The 15,470-nt window shown below is 44.2% G+C and overlaps 1 protein-coding gene across 4 annotated transcripts in view; it reads right to left on the bottom strand.

The window, feature by feature from the left end:
- Window positions 1-15,470, bottom strand: part of CERT1 (ceramide transporter 1) — a 341,058-nt gene that overhangs the window by 260,278 nt on the left and 65,310 nt on the right. The window lies entirely within an intron of this gene.

The following is a 15,470-nucleotide window of genomic DNA, read 5'->3' as shown; positions in this document are numbered from 1 at the left end:
CTGACCCTTAGAGAGAGCAATTGAAAAGAAATCTTCCACCCCCACTGGGAACTTGATTGCTGCTTGTTACCACTTGTTCATGTAGCTTTTTTAATAGAGAATACTAAAATATTTATATTTTCAGTAAATGTGTTGGTTTTAAATGGAAAAATTAGCTATTTTAAGTGGCAAAATAAAGGTAAAGGAGTGATGATAAAACTGATTCAATACACTCTAGCATTAAAAACAATGCATTGGAAACACATTAAAGTGGACAAAAATCGACAGTAAAATGCTTTTATTAAGTTCCGTAGAAGCTTTGGTCTATGATGCTAATTTTAGAAGTCTATGTAATTTCAATAAGGATATTAATACTCTTAATATATGAATAAAGAGCCTGTCAAATTTTTCCACATTTTAGAATAACAGTAAAGTCATCAAAACTATGAAATACAAATATGAATGTACAAGAAACAGGTTAAACACAACAAAACTGTTTTAGATTCTATAAAGTTTGTCATGATAATAGCGTTGCACACTCTTCGCATTCTCTTAACCAACTTCATATAGGTAGTGACCTGGGATGGGAAGTTCCATAAATGCCAGGTTGCTTTTTCCATCACTTTCCTGTAATACTCATTAGAAACCATCTCTATTGCTTTTAAGTTATAGTGCGGTATCAGATGACTTGGCCTCCACAGTCGCCTATCGCTCTCCTTTGTCAAATAGCGCTTACATAGCAAAAAAGTGTGTTTGAGGCATTATCCTCTTGAAAAACAAAAAAACCCATAAATTATGCTTACCAGATAATTTTCTTTCCTTCTCTATGAAGAGAGTCCACGGCTTCATTCATTACTTGTGGGAATACAGAATCTGGCCACCAGGAGGAGGCAAAGACACCCCAGCCAAAGGCTTAAATAACTCCCCCACTCCCCTCATCCCCCAGTCATTTTGCCAAGGGAACAAGGAACAGTAGGAGAAATATAAGAAGAATAACAAAAACGTAGGTTCTCCCAATATACAGAAGGAAAGGAAATTATCTGGTAAGCATAATTTATGTATTCTTTTTTAATATGAGGAGAGTCCACGGCTTCATTCATTACTTGTGGGAAACATATACTCAAGCTCTAGAGGACACTGAATTAAAACGGGATGGTAAAAAGAGAGGCGGGCCCTAATCTGAGGGCACCAAAGACTGCAAAACCTTTCTCCCAAAAGCTGCTTCAGCCGAAGCAAAAACGTCAAATTTTTAAAAAGGTATGTAAGGAGGACCAGGACGAAGCCACAGCTAGAGTTGATTGAGCCGTAATCCTATGAGGAGGCTTATGTCCCGCTGATTCATATGCCAAGCGAATAATGCTCCTCAACCAAAAAGATAGGGAAGTGGAAGAAGCCTTCTGCCCTCTACGCTTCCCAGAATAGACAGCAAACAAGGACGAAGTCTGTCTAAATTCCTTTGTAGCCTGAAGATAGAATTGCAAAGCCCGAACCACATCTAAATTATGAAGTAATCGTTCCTTCGAAGGAGGAGGCTTGGGACACAAGGAAGGAACCACAATCTCCTGATTTATGTTGCGATCAGACACAACCTTAGGGAGAAAACCCAACCCAGTACGAAGAACAGCCTGATCAGCATGAAAAACCAGGTAAGGAGGCTCACATTGCAAGACCGCCATCTCAGAGACTCTGCGTGCCGAAGCAATAGCCAGTAGAAAAAAAAGACGTTCTACAACAGTAATTTAAGGTCAACCGAATGCATAGGCTCAAAAGGAGCCCTCTGCAAAACCTCAAGAACTAGATTTAAAAATTTGATTAAAAACAGAGTCACTTTAATTCATCAAAATTTACAATTAACTCGTGTTGTGAAAAAATACTTAACTTTTAATCTCGACAGCCGCTCCAGCTTCCTCTGCCCGTTGCAAAGCCTCTTCCTGGGTCTAAAATGAGGAATCCAGCTTCCTTCAATAGTTCAAACGGCGTTGAATCAGACACCCACCGATTCCCCGAGGGGGGCAGCCGTGATTGGAGGATGACCGATCCATCATTTCTGACGTCACAAATGGCTTGTGACGACCGGGGGAAGCTGGAGCGGCTGTTAAGTTTAAAAGGTAAGGATTTTTTCACAACAACTGAAATGTAAATTTTGATTAATTAAAGTGCCCCTATTTTTAATCGAATTTTTAAAAACCAGGCACTTTAGCATCAAAATTTACATTCACTTTAAGCTTCAAGGAGGAGCGGTAGGTCTAAACACAGGAATGATTCTAGACAGAGCCTGAACAAAAGACTGTACATCAGAAAGCTCAGCGAGCCTATTGTGCAATAACACAAATAGAGCCGAAATCTGTCCCTTTAAGGAACTACCGGCAAGTCCCTTCTCCACACCATCTTGGAGAAAGGAAAGAATCCTGGACACCTTGACCTTATGCCAGGGGAATCCACGCTCTTCACACAAGAATAAAGTTGGTCCTTCACACCTTATGATAGATGCAACGGGTGACTGACTTTCTAGCTTGAATGAGTATCAATCACTATCTCAGAAAAACCTCTCTTGGCTAGGACTAAGCGTTCAATCTTCACGCAGTCAGCCTCAGAGAATCTAGATTCTGATGAACAAAAACAGAATTTATGTTTACCTGATAAATTACTTTCTCCAACGGTGTGTCCGGTCCACGGCGTCATCCTTACTTGTGGGATATTCTCTTCCCCAACAGGAAATGGCAAAGAGCCCAGCAAAGCTGGTCACATGATCCCTCCTAGGCTCCGCCTTCCCCAGTCATTCGACCGACGTAAAGGAGGAATATTTGCATAGGAGAAATCATATGATACCGTGGTGACTGTAGTTAGAGAAATTAAATCATCAGACCTGATTAAAAAACCAGGGCGGGCCGTGGACCGGACACACCGTTGGAGAATGTAATTTATCAGGTAAACATAAATTCTGTTTTCTCCAACATAGGTGTGTCCGGTCCACGGCGTCATCCTTACTTGTGGGAACCAATACCAAAGCTTTAGGACACGAATGATGGGAGGGAGCAAATCAGGTCACCTAGATGGAAGGCACCACGGTTTGCAAAACCTTTCTCCCAAAAATAGCCTCAGAAGAAGCAAAAGTATCAAATTTGTAAAATTTGGTAAAAGTGTGCAGTGAAGACCAAGTCGCTGCCTTACATATCTGATCAACAGAAGCCTCGTTCTTGAAGGCCCATGTGGAAGCCACAGCCCTAGTGGAATGAGCTGCGATTCTTTCAGGAGGCTGCCTAAAGTAATCGTTTTGGCCCAGAAAAATGTCTACCAGTCTTTAAAGCCCTTGTGAAGCCCTTTTATTCTTATATTGAAAATTAAGAAAATGGCTTACCGGATCCCATAGGGAAAATGACAGCTTCCAGCATTACCAAGTCTTGTTAGAAATGTGTCATACCTCAAGCAGCCAAAGTCTGCTCACTGTTTCCCCCAACTGAAGTTAATTCCTCTCAACAGTCCTGTGTGGAAACAGCCCTCGATTTTAGTAACGGTTGCTAAAATCATTTTCCTCTTACAAACAGAAATCTTCATCTCTTTTCTGTTTCAGAGTAAATAGTACATACCAGCACTATTTTAAAATAACAAACTCTTGATAGAAGAATAAAAACTACATTTAAACACCAAAAAACTCTGAGCCATCTCCGTGGAGATGTTGCCTGTGCAACGGCAAAGAGAATGACTGGGGAAGGCGGAGCCTAGGAGGGATCATGTGACCAGCTTTGCTGGGCTCTTTGCCATTTCCTGTTGGGGAAGAGAATATCCCACAAGTAAGGATGACGCCGTGGACCGGACACACCTATGTTGGAGAAAGGACTCTGTTCCAGCATATCCCTTGCGACAAGGTAACCTCCATGGAGGAGATGAAGACATCCCCACCAGGGCCGCGAAACACATCTTTCGCGGCCACAACAGAGCAATTAGAATAGCCGAAGCTTGCTCCTGCTTGATGCGGGCCACTACACGAGGGAGAAGTGGTAACAGTAGAAAAATTTAAACTATGCTGAACCTCCAAGGCACTGCTAATGCATCTATCAGCTCTGCCTGAGGATCCCTGGACCACGACCCGTATCTGGGTAGCTTGTTATTGAGTCAGGATGCCATGAGATCTATCTCCGGCTTTCTTCATCTGTTGCAAATCTCCGCAAACACCTCGGAATGGAGACACCATTCCCCCGGATGAAACTATTGTCTGCTGAGAAAAACTTATTCCCAGTTGTCCACACCCGGAATGTGGATCGCTGACAGCGAGCAGTTGTAGGCCTTCGCCCATTCCAGAATCCGAGATACTTCCCTCATTACTAGGGAGCTCCTGGTTCCCCCCTGATGGTTGATGTAAGCCACCGAAGTTATGTTGTCTGATTGGAATCTGATAAACTGGGAAGAACCCATAAGAGGCCAAGCCTTCAGAGCATTGAAGATCGCTCAAAGTTACAAAATGTTGATCGGGAGGAGAGATTCCTCTCGAGTCCACAGGCCCTGTGCCTTCCTGGCACCCCAAACAGCTCCTCGTTCTGATAGACTTGCGTCTGTAGTCACAATCTCCCAGGATGGTCTCAAGAAGGATGTCCCTTGGGACAGGTGATCTGGACAGAGCCACCAAGAAAGCGATTCTCTTGACTGGTTGTCCAGAGAAATCTGTTGAGACAGATCCGAGTGGTCGCCGTTCCACTGCCTCAGCATGCAAAGCTGAAGAGGTCTGAGATGAAATTTGGCGAATGGGATGACATCTATGCTGGACACCATGAGTCCAATTACCTCCATATACCGGGCCACAGAAGGCCTTAAGGAAGTCTGAAGGGCAAGACAATTGGAAGTAATTTTGCAACGTCTCTGGTCTGTAATAAATATCCTCATGGATATGGAATCTATTATCGTACCCAGGATTTCCACCCTGGTACTGGGAACCAGAGAACTCTTTCCTAAGTTTATCTTCCATCCATGAGATCGAAGAAGAGCCCTAGAACGGTCCTCTGCCAGCCGACAGGACGGAGCCTGAACCAGGATGTCGTCCAAGTATGGAACTTGTCACTGCGAGCAGAGCCCCCAGAAAAAACTCTTGGGGCAGTAGCTAGACCAAATGGAAGAGCAACAATCTGGAAGTGCTGGTCCAGAAACGCGAATCTTAAGAACTTGAAGTGATCCATGTGTATTGGCACATGAAGGTAAGCATCCTTCAAGTCTATTGTAGTCCTGAACTGTCCATCTTGAACTAAGGGCAGAATAGACCTTATCGACTCCATCTTGAACGATGGGACCGACAAGAACTTGTTTTAGCACTTTAGGTCCAGAATCGGGCGAAAATGTACCCTCCTCCTTTGGGACCACAAAAAGGTTCGAGTAGTACCCCAAACCTCTCTCTGCTAGAGGTACCGGCAAAATTACTCCCAGGGAGGAGAGAGATCCCTCACGCACCCTAGAAAAGCTTCTCGTTCTTCTGGTCTTGAAGACAGGTTTGATAAGAGGAATCTGCCCCTATGTGGATGAGATTTGAAACCTATCCTGTAACCTTGTGCGATGACCTCCAGAACCCAAGGGTCTTTTACGTCCCCAAGCCAAGCCTCCACAAAAAGAGATAGTCTGCCCCCAACACAATCCAGCAACATATTGGGGCCGTCCCTTAATGCTGATTTGTTTCGGCGGGCTTCTTGTTCTGCTTGAATTTATTTCAAGATTGAGATGGTTTCCAAGTTCCCTTGGACTGTTCAGGCTTCGTGAAAGGCTGCTGGCATTGGGATTTATCCAATTGAAAGGGACGAAAATTAGGACCCTGTCCTTTAGGTTTATTCTTCTTAATCTGCAGTTGAAAGGCACCTTTGCCCCCAGTGCCCGTGGATATGATTAAGTCAAGGTCTGGATCGAAAAGAATCTTCCCCTTAAATGGAAGGGAATGTAATCTAGATTTTGAAGTCATGTCTGCAGACCAAGACTTCAGCCAGAGTTCCCTAAGGGCTAGAACAGAAAAACCTGTTGTGTTGGCATTCAGGCAAATGATCTGCATATTGGCATCGCAGATAAAAGAATTAGCTACCCTCAAGGCCTTAATTCTTTCCTGGATCCTGTCAAGGGGAGTTTCCACCTCGATCATCTCCGATAGAGAGTTGCAACAATAGGTAGCAGCTCCAGCCACCGCAGCAACCGCCGCTGCAGGTTGAAACAAATACCCTGTGTGCTGAAACATCTTTCTTAACAGAGTTTCTAGCTTCTTATCCATGGACTTCTTAAACTAACTATCCTCAAGCGGGATAGTAGTACGCTTAGCAAGCGTGGAGATAGCTCTATCCACCTTAGGGACGGAACCACACAACTCTAATTGAGAGTCCGAAACCGGGAAAGAAATTCTTAAAGGAATAAGAGGAAAAAGAAGATCCAAGTCTCTCCCGTTCATTCTTAATAATATTTGCCATCTTTACGGGAACCAGGAAAGTCTGTGGCACCACCCTGTCCTCATAAACCTTATCGAGCTTAGGAATATAAGTAATGGTAATGGTAATTTATGTTCTGGAACCTCTAAAAGTAGCCAACACTTCTTTTAACAGAAAGCGTAAATGCTCGATCCTAAATCTAAAGTCTGGTTCCTCCGCAGCCGGAGGTTTAGAGGCAGCAGTTTCTGACCCAGAAAGAGCATCCTCTAAAGTATCAGAGGCGTCCTCGTCAGCAGATAATCTAGTATCAGATAAATCCAACAAGTTGGTAGATGACCCCTGGAAAGACTAGCAATATTTGACCTTTTGCTTGCGCTTAGCAGGGCGAGGTAAAACACTGAAGGCCGCAGACCCTACCGTTTGCAGCTGTTCAGTAAAGTCTGGCGTTAAGAAGGCCCCTCCTGAAGAAGGATCAGCAGTGCAATGGGAAGCTGCCTGAGTAATAGGAGAGGACTGCAGGGAACGCACCTCACGGGATGGAGAACCCTCAGAGGTGGATGGCTCAGTGGTATTAAACATCTTGGGTTTCTTAGATACAAGTACTTTATCAAGGCATGTGGAACATAATTGAGCAGGGGGGTATATCGTAGCCTCCACACAATAAAAACAGGTATTAAATTTAGGTAAAGTGGGAGTACCCTCTAACGTATCAGAGTCCTCCATAGCTTGCGCTTTCAAGATAGACCATCTCCTATAAACCGCACGGTCAGGAAAGAGGAAATCAATGAGACCACACCCGGTCACGTGGTGTGCCATACAGGACAGCCCCTGCTCCTGGAATAAGCGTGACACACCTAACAGGCCACACAGTTATCCTAAAACAAAAGTAAAACCTGAATGTTCCAACATCTCCCTGAGCCTTATCTCACACATGTTGCAGCATAAAACATAATAAAGCAAATTATGTGTAAATCCCCCCTGTTCAATAATCCCCTTCCGGAGATATTAACCTTTGATGCCATACAGATAAAAGGAGTCACACTGTGACCCTGTCTGCTTGCGTTATCATAAGAGTATAAAATGAAACGATCTTACCGGAATCAACGCCGTGGAACAGACACACAACCTCTCAAGTTTGACAGTCTTGTAGCATCGCACCTGAAATGGACTTGAGTGATAGAAGCAGGCAGCGAAACTCGTCAACACTGATTGCTTAGGAGTTAATACGAGTCTGGATGGTTTCGCAGAAAGACTCTCCCTGCATCTCCAGACCCTAACATTCGTCAATGCTCTCACTGAGAGGACGACAAGACTACTTAAAACTCCAGTCCCATACCGAAGGGTACTACCCTCCCTAAGAGACTACTCCGAATCTTCCGACACTCTGTGACGAAAGGCAAAGAATGACTGGGGGATGAGGGGAGTGTGTGGGGGGGGGGGAGTTTAAGCCTTTGGCTGGGGTGTCTTTGCCTCTTCCTGGTGGCCAGGTTCTGTATTTCCACAAGTAGTGAATGAAGCCATGGCCTCTCCACATATTAAGAAGGAAAACGGCCCAACTAAGTGCAAACTAGACCGGATGGTGTGAAGCAGCAGAATGTTGTTGTAGTCATGTTGGTTAATTCTACTAAATTACCAGCAATGTCCCTCACAAAGCACCCCCGACAGATTACAACTTCACCATGCTTCAAGGTGGGGGAAACACATCCATTTTGTCACCTTTTCTCTCTCTCTCAAAGATACAACAGTATCATCAGACCAATGGCTCCCTGGCCCACAAAAACAGAATTTATGCTTACCTGATAAATTTCTTTCTCCTACGGCGTGTCCGGTCCACGGCTTCATCCTTACTTGTGGGATATTCTCTTCCCCTACAGGAAATGGCAAAGAGAGCACACAGCAAGAGCTGTCCATATAGCCCCCCCCCCCTCCGGCTCCGCCCCCCAGTCATTCGACCGACGGTTAGGAGAAAGAGGAGAAACTATAAGGTGCCGTGGTGACTGTAGTGTAAAGAAAATAAAAAATTTAAACCTGACTAAAAGCCAGGGCGGGCCGTGGACCGGACACACCGTAGGAGAAAGAAATTTATCAGGTAAGCATAAATTCTGTTTTCTCCTACATTGGTGTGTCCGGTCCACGGCTTCATCCTTACTTGTGGGAACCAATACCAAAGCTTTAGGACACGGATGAAGGGAGGGAAACAGTCAGGTAACCTAAACGGAAGGCACCACTTCTTGCAAAACCTCTCTCCCAAAAACAGCCTCCGAAGAAGCATAAGTATCGAATTTGTAAAATTTGGCAAAAGTATGCAGAGAAGACCAAGTCGCTGCCTTACAGATCTGTTCAACAGAAGCCTCGTTATTGAAAGCCCATGTGGAAGCCACAGCTCTAGTAGAGTGAGCTGTAATTCATTCAGGAGGCTGCCAGCCGGCAGTCTCATAGGCCAAACGGATGATGCTTTTCAGCCAAAAGGAAAGAGAGGTAGCAGTAGCTTTCTGACCTCTCCTCTTACCAGAATAGACGACAAACAAAGAAGATGTCTGCCTGAAATCCTTCGTTGCTTCTAAATAGAATTTCAAAGCACGAACTACATCTAAATTATGTAACAAACGTTCCTTCTTCGAAACTGGATTCGGACACAGAGAAGGAACAACTATTTCCTGGTTAATATTCCTGTTGGAAACCACTTTTGGAAGAAAATCAGGCTTTGTACGTAAAACTACCTTATCTGTATGGAATACCAGATAGGGTGAAGCACACTGTAAAGCAGACAATTCAGAAACTCTTCTAGCAGAAGAAATAGCAACCAAAAACAGAACTTTCCAAGATAGTAACTTAATATCTATGGAATGTAAAGGTTCAAACGGAACCCCTTGAAGAACTGAAAGAACTAAATTTAGACTCCATGGAGGAGTCAAAGGTCTGTAGACAGGCTTGATTCTGACTAAAGCCTGTACAAACACCTGTACATCTGGCACGGCTGCTAGACGTTTGTGCAACAAAACAGACAGAGCAGATATCTGTCCTTTTAGAGAACTAGCTGACAAACCTTTATCCAAACCCTCTTGGAGAAAGGAAAGTATCCTCGAAATTTTAATTTTACTCCAAGAGTATCCCTTGGAGTCGCACCAACAGATACATTTTTTCCATATCTTATGGTAAATTTTCCTAGTCACAGGCTTTCTGGCCTGAATCAGAGTATCTATAACCGAATCTGAAAATCCGCGCTTAGATAGAATCAAGCGTTCAATTTCCAAGCAGTCAGTTGCAGAGAGACTAGATTTGGATGTTCAAATGGACCTTGTACTAGAAGATCCTGTCTCAAAGGTAGCTTCCATGGTGGAGCCGATGACATATTCACCAGGTCTGCATACCAAGTCCTGCATGGCCACGCAGGAGCTATCAGAATCACAGAGGCCTTCTCCTGTTTGATCCTGGCTACAAGCCTGGAAAGGAGAGGGAACGGTGGAAACACATAAGCTAGATTGAACGACCAAGGCGCCACCAATGCATCAACTAGTGTCGCCTTGGGATCCCTGGATCTGGACCCGTAGCGAGGAACCTTGGAGTTCTGACGAGACGCCATCAGATCCATATCTGGAATGCCCCATAGTTGAGTTAAATGGGCAAAGACCTCCGGGTGGATTTCCCACTCCCCCGGATGGAAAGTCTGACGACTCAAATAATCCGCCTCCCAGTTGTCTACTCCTGGGATGTGAATTGCAGATAGATGGCAGGAGTGATCCTCCGCCCATTTGATGATCTTGGATACCTCTCTCATCGCCAAGGAACTCTTTGTTCCCCCCTGATGATTGATGTACGCTACAGTCGTCATGTTGTCTGACTGAAATCTTATGAATCTGGCCTTCGCTAGTTGAGGCAAAGCCAGGAGCGCATTGAATATCGCTCTTAGTTCCAAAATGTTTATCGGGAGAAGAGATTCTTCCCGAGACCATAGACCCTGAGCTTTCAGGGAGTCCCAGACCGCGCCCCAGCCTAGGAGACTGGCGTCGGTCGTAACAATGACCCACTCTGGTCTGCGGAAACTCATTCCCTGAGACAGGTGATCCTGAGTCAACCACCAGCGGAGTGAGTCTCTGGTTACCTGGTCTACTTGAATCTGGGGAGACAAATCTGCATAATCGCCATTCCACTGTTTGAGCATGCACAGTTGCAATGGTCTTAGATGAATTCGAGCAAAAGGAACCACGTCCATTGCCGCAACCATTAATCCTATTACCTCCATGCACTGAGCTATGGAAGGCTGAGGAATAGATTGAAGAACTTGACAAGCGTTTAGAAGCTTTAACTTTCTGACCTCTGTCAGAAAAATCTTCATTTCTACAGAATCTATTATTGTTCCTAGAAAAGGAACCCTTGTGGACGGGGACAGGGAACTCTTTTCTATGTTCACCTTCCACCCGTGAGACCTGAGAAAGGCTAAAACAATGTCTGTATGAGCCCTTGCTTTGGAAAGGGACGACGCTTGGATTAGAATGTCGTCTAGGTAAGGTGCTACAGCAATGCCCCTCGGCCTTAGAACCGCTAGAAGGGACCCTAGCACCTTTGTGAAAATTCTGGGAGCAGTGGCTAAACCGAATGGAAGAGCCACGAACTGGTAATGTTTGTCCAGAAAGGCGAACCTCAGGAACTGATGATGATCTTTGTGGATAGGAATATGCAGGTACGCATCCTTTAAGTCCACGGTAGTCATATATTGACCCTCCTGGATTGTAGGTAAAATCGTCCGAATGGTTTCCATTTTGAATGATGGAACTCTGAGGAATTTGTTTAGAATTTTTAAATCCAGAATTGGTCTGGAAGTTCCCTCTTTTTTGGGAACTACGAACAGGTTTGAGTAAAAACCCAGACCGTGTTCCGCTGTTGGAACTGGGTGTATCACTCCCATCTTTAATAGGTCTCCTACGCAATGTAAGAATGCCTGTCTTTATCTGGTCTGAAGATAAGCGAGACATGTGGAACCTTCCCCTTGGAGGGAGTTCCTTGAATTCTAGAAGATACCCCTGAGAGACTATTTCTAGTGCCCAGGGATCCGGAACATCTCTTGCCCAAGCCTGAGCAAAGAGAGAAAGTCTGCCCCCTACTAGATCCGGTCCTGGATCGGGGGCTACCCCTTCATGCTGTCTTGGTAGAAGCAGCAGGCTTCTTGGCCTGTTTACCCTTGTTCCAGCCTTGAAATGGTTTCCATGCTGGTTTAGGCTGGGAAGCGTTACCCTCTTGTCTAGAGGCTGCAGAGTTAGGAGCCGGTCCATTCCTGAAATTGCGAAAGGAATGAAAAACAGAATTTATGTTTACCTGATAAATTACTTTCTCCAACGGTGTGTCCGGTCCACGGCGTCATCCTTACTTGTGGGATATTCTCCTCCCCAACAGGAAATGGCAAAGAGCCCAGCAAAGCTGGTCACATGATCCCTCCTAGGCTCCGCCTACCCCAGTCATTCGACCGACGTAAAGGAGGAATATTTGCATAGGAGAAACCATATGTTACCGTGGTGACTGTAGTTAAAGAAAATAAATTATCAGACCTGATTAAAAAAACCAGGGCGGGCCGTGGACCGGACACACCGTTGGAGAAAGTAATTTATCAGGTAAACATAAATTCTGTTTTCTCCAACATAGGTGTGTCCGGTCCACGGCGTCATCCTTACTTGTGGGAACCAATACCAAAGCTTTAGGACACGGATGAAGGGAGGGAGCAAATCAGGTCACCTAAATGGAAGGCACCACGGCTTGCAAAACCTTTCTCCCAAAAATAGCCTCAGAAGAAGCAAAAGTATCAAATTTGTAAAATTTAGAAAAAGTGTGCAGTGAAGACCAAGTCGCTGCCTTACATATCTGATCAACAGAAGCCTCGATCTTGAAGGCCCATGTGGAAGCCACAGCCCTAGTGGAGTGAGCTGTGATTCTTTCAGGAGGCTGCCGTCCGGCAGTCTCATAAGCCAATCGGATAATGCTTTTAATCCAGAAGGAGAGAGAGGTAGAAGTTGCTTTTTGACCTCTCCGTTTACCAGAATAAACAACAAACAAAGCCAAAGTTTGTCTGAAAACCTTAGTAGCTGCTAAGTAAAATTTGAGAGCACGAACTACATCCAAGTTGTGCAACAAACGTTTTAAAATAAAACCGTTACTGTCACTTTAAATTTTAAACTAAACACACTTTATTACTGCAATTGCGAAAAAGTATGAAGGAATTGTTCAAAATTCACCAAAATTTCACCACAGAGTCTTAAAGCCTTAAAAGTATTGCACACCAAATTTGGAAGCTTTAACCCTTAAAATAACGGAACCGGAGCCGTTTTTATATTTAACCCCTTTACAGTCCCTGGAATCTGCTTTGCTGAGACCCAACCAAGCCCAAAGGGGAATACGATACCAAATGATGCCTTCAGAAAGACCTTTCTATGTATCAGAGCTCCACACACATGCAGCTGCATGCCATGCTGTCCTCAAAAACAAGTGCGCCATACCGGCGCGAAAATGAGACTCTGCCTATGCTTTGGGAAAGCCCCTAAAGAATAAGGTGTCTAAAACAGTGCCTGCCGATATTATTATATCAAAATACCCAGATAAAATGATTCCTCAAGGCTAAATATGTGTTAATAATCAATCGATTTAGCCCAGAAAAAGTCTACAGTTTAAATAAGCCCTTGTGAAGCCCTTATTTACAATCGTAATAAACATGGCTTACCGGATCCCATGGGGAAAATGACAGCTTCCAGCATTACATCGTCTTGTTAGAATGTGTCATACCTCAAGCAGCAAGGGACTGCAAACTGTTCCCCCAACTGAAGTTAATTGCTCTCAACAGTCCTGTGTGGAACAGCCATGGATTTTAGTTACGGTTGCTAAAATCATTTTCCTCATACAAACAGAATTCTTCATCTCTTTTCTGTTTCTGAGTAAATAGTACGTACCAGCACTATTTGAAAATAACAAACTCTTGATTGAATAATGAAAAACTACAGTTAAACACTAAAAAACTCTAAGCCATCTCCGTGGAGATGTTGCCTGTACAACGGCAAAGAGAATGACTGGGGTAGGCGGAGCCTAGGAGGGATCATGTGACCAGCTTTGCTGGGCTCTTTGCCATTTCCTGTTGGGGAGGAGAATATCCCACAAGTAAGGATGACGCCGTGGACCGGACACACCTATGTTGGAGAAATTAGATTTGTTCTTAGCCTTGAAAGGTCTATCATGTGGGAAGGCATGGCAGTCTGAAATAATCTCCTTCAATTATGGCCCAAAAAGGGTCTTACCTTTGAAAGGAATATTAAGCAATTTTGTCTTGGACGACACGTCCGCCGACCAAGATTTTAGCCAAAGCGCTCTGCGCGCCACTATTGCGAAACCTGCATTTTTCGCCGCTAATTTTGCCAATTGAAAAGCGGCATCCAAAATAAAGGAATTAGCCAACTTTAGTGCGTGAATTCTGTCCATGACTTCATCATATGGAGTCTCCTTTTGAAAGCAAATTTTCTAGTTCCTCGAACCAAAAAGACGCCGCCGTAGTGACAGGAATACACACAGCACGAAATTGGTTGGAGAAGGAAACCTTGCTGAACAAATATCTTTTTAAGCAATCCTTCCAATTTTTTATCCATAGGATCTTTGAAAGCGCAACTGTCCTCAATAGGAATAGTTGTGCGCTTAGCTAACGTTGAAACTGCCCCCTCTACCTTAGGGACCGTTTGCCATGCGTACCTTCTGGGGTCGACAATGGGGAACATTTTCTTAAATATAGGAGGGGGAACAAAAGGTATACCTGGCTTCTCCCACTCCTTAGTCACTATGTCCGCCACCCTTTTGGGTATCGGAAAAGCATCCGCGTGCACTGGGACCTCTAAGAATTTGTCCATCTTGCACAACTTCTCTGGAATCACCCAAGAATCACAATCTTCAAGGGTAGCTAGCACCTCCTTAAGCAGGGCGCGGAGATGTTCTAGCTTAAATTTAAATGCCACGATATCAGGTTCTGCCTGCTGAGAAATTTTTCCTGAATCAGAAATTTCTCCCTCAGACAGACCCTCCCTCACTGCTAACTCAGATTGATGTGAGGGTATAACAGATAAATTATCGTCAGCGCCAACTTGCTCATCCTCTGTATTTAAAACTGAGCAATCACACTTTCTGGGAAATGCTGGCAGTTTGGATAAAAGATTTGCTATAAAATTATCCATTACTGCTGTTAATTGCTGCATAGTAACAAGCATTGGCGCGCTAGATGTACTAGGTGTCGCCTGCGCGGGCAAAACTGGTGTTGACACAGAAGGAGAGGATGATGAGCTATCCCCACTACCTTCATTTGAAGAATCATCTTGGGCAACCAAATTAAATGTGACAGTACTGTCATTACTTTGTTTGGACGCCATGGCACAATTTGCACATACATTTAAAGTGGGAACCACCTTGGCTTCCATACACACAGAACATATGCTATCTGAAGGTACAGACATGTTAGACAGATTTAGGCAGGCTATTAATGCAATAAAAACGTTTTTAAACAAAACCGTTACTGTCTCTTTAAATAATAAAAAGAGCACACTTTATTTCTGAATGATTGAAAAACTATCAAAGAAACATCCGATCTTTATGAAAATTACACCCCAGTGTCTAAATGCCTTTAAAGTATTGCACACTAAATTTCAAGTCTCTAAACCCAAAATTGAGCAAACCGGAATTAAAAGATCAAATTACTGTTATAAACACACTACAGTCCCTGCCACAGCTTTGCTGCGGCTTTTACCTTCCTTTAGGGGTTATTCACCACAATAATAAGCCTTTCTGAGTCCTTTTCTCTGCCACAGGACCCTCTCACGTGAAGCTGCATGCACTGCCTATGGAAGTGACTGCGCAACTGAGGCGCAAAAATGAGGCCTCCTCCTTCTGCATACCAGAGTGAAGGGGCCTTTCTGACTAGATTAGGCGTCTAAACAACTGCCAGGCGCAATAAACGTTCCCAAAAGTGTTTCAAAGTTCACAAAACACTCCAAATGTCACATAAATATGATAAAAACCAATCGATTTAGTGTCAACCAGCATAGAGCCCAATTTAAAAGCATTAATTCTGTTACTGAGTCTAAGAAAATG

This window comes from Bombina bombina, chromosome 2 (assembly GCF_027579735.1).
Source record: "Bombina bombina isolate aBomBom1 chromosome 2, aBomBom1.pri, whole genome shotgun sequence".
Taxonomy (NCBI): Eukaryota; Metazoa; Chordata; class Amphibia; order Anura; family Bombinatoridae; genus Bombina; species Bombina bombina.
The sequence above is the reverse complement of the archived record's forward strand: the minus strand, read 5'-3'. Positions and strand labels throughout refer to the sequence as shown.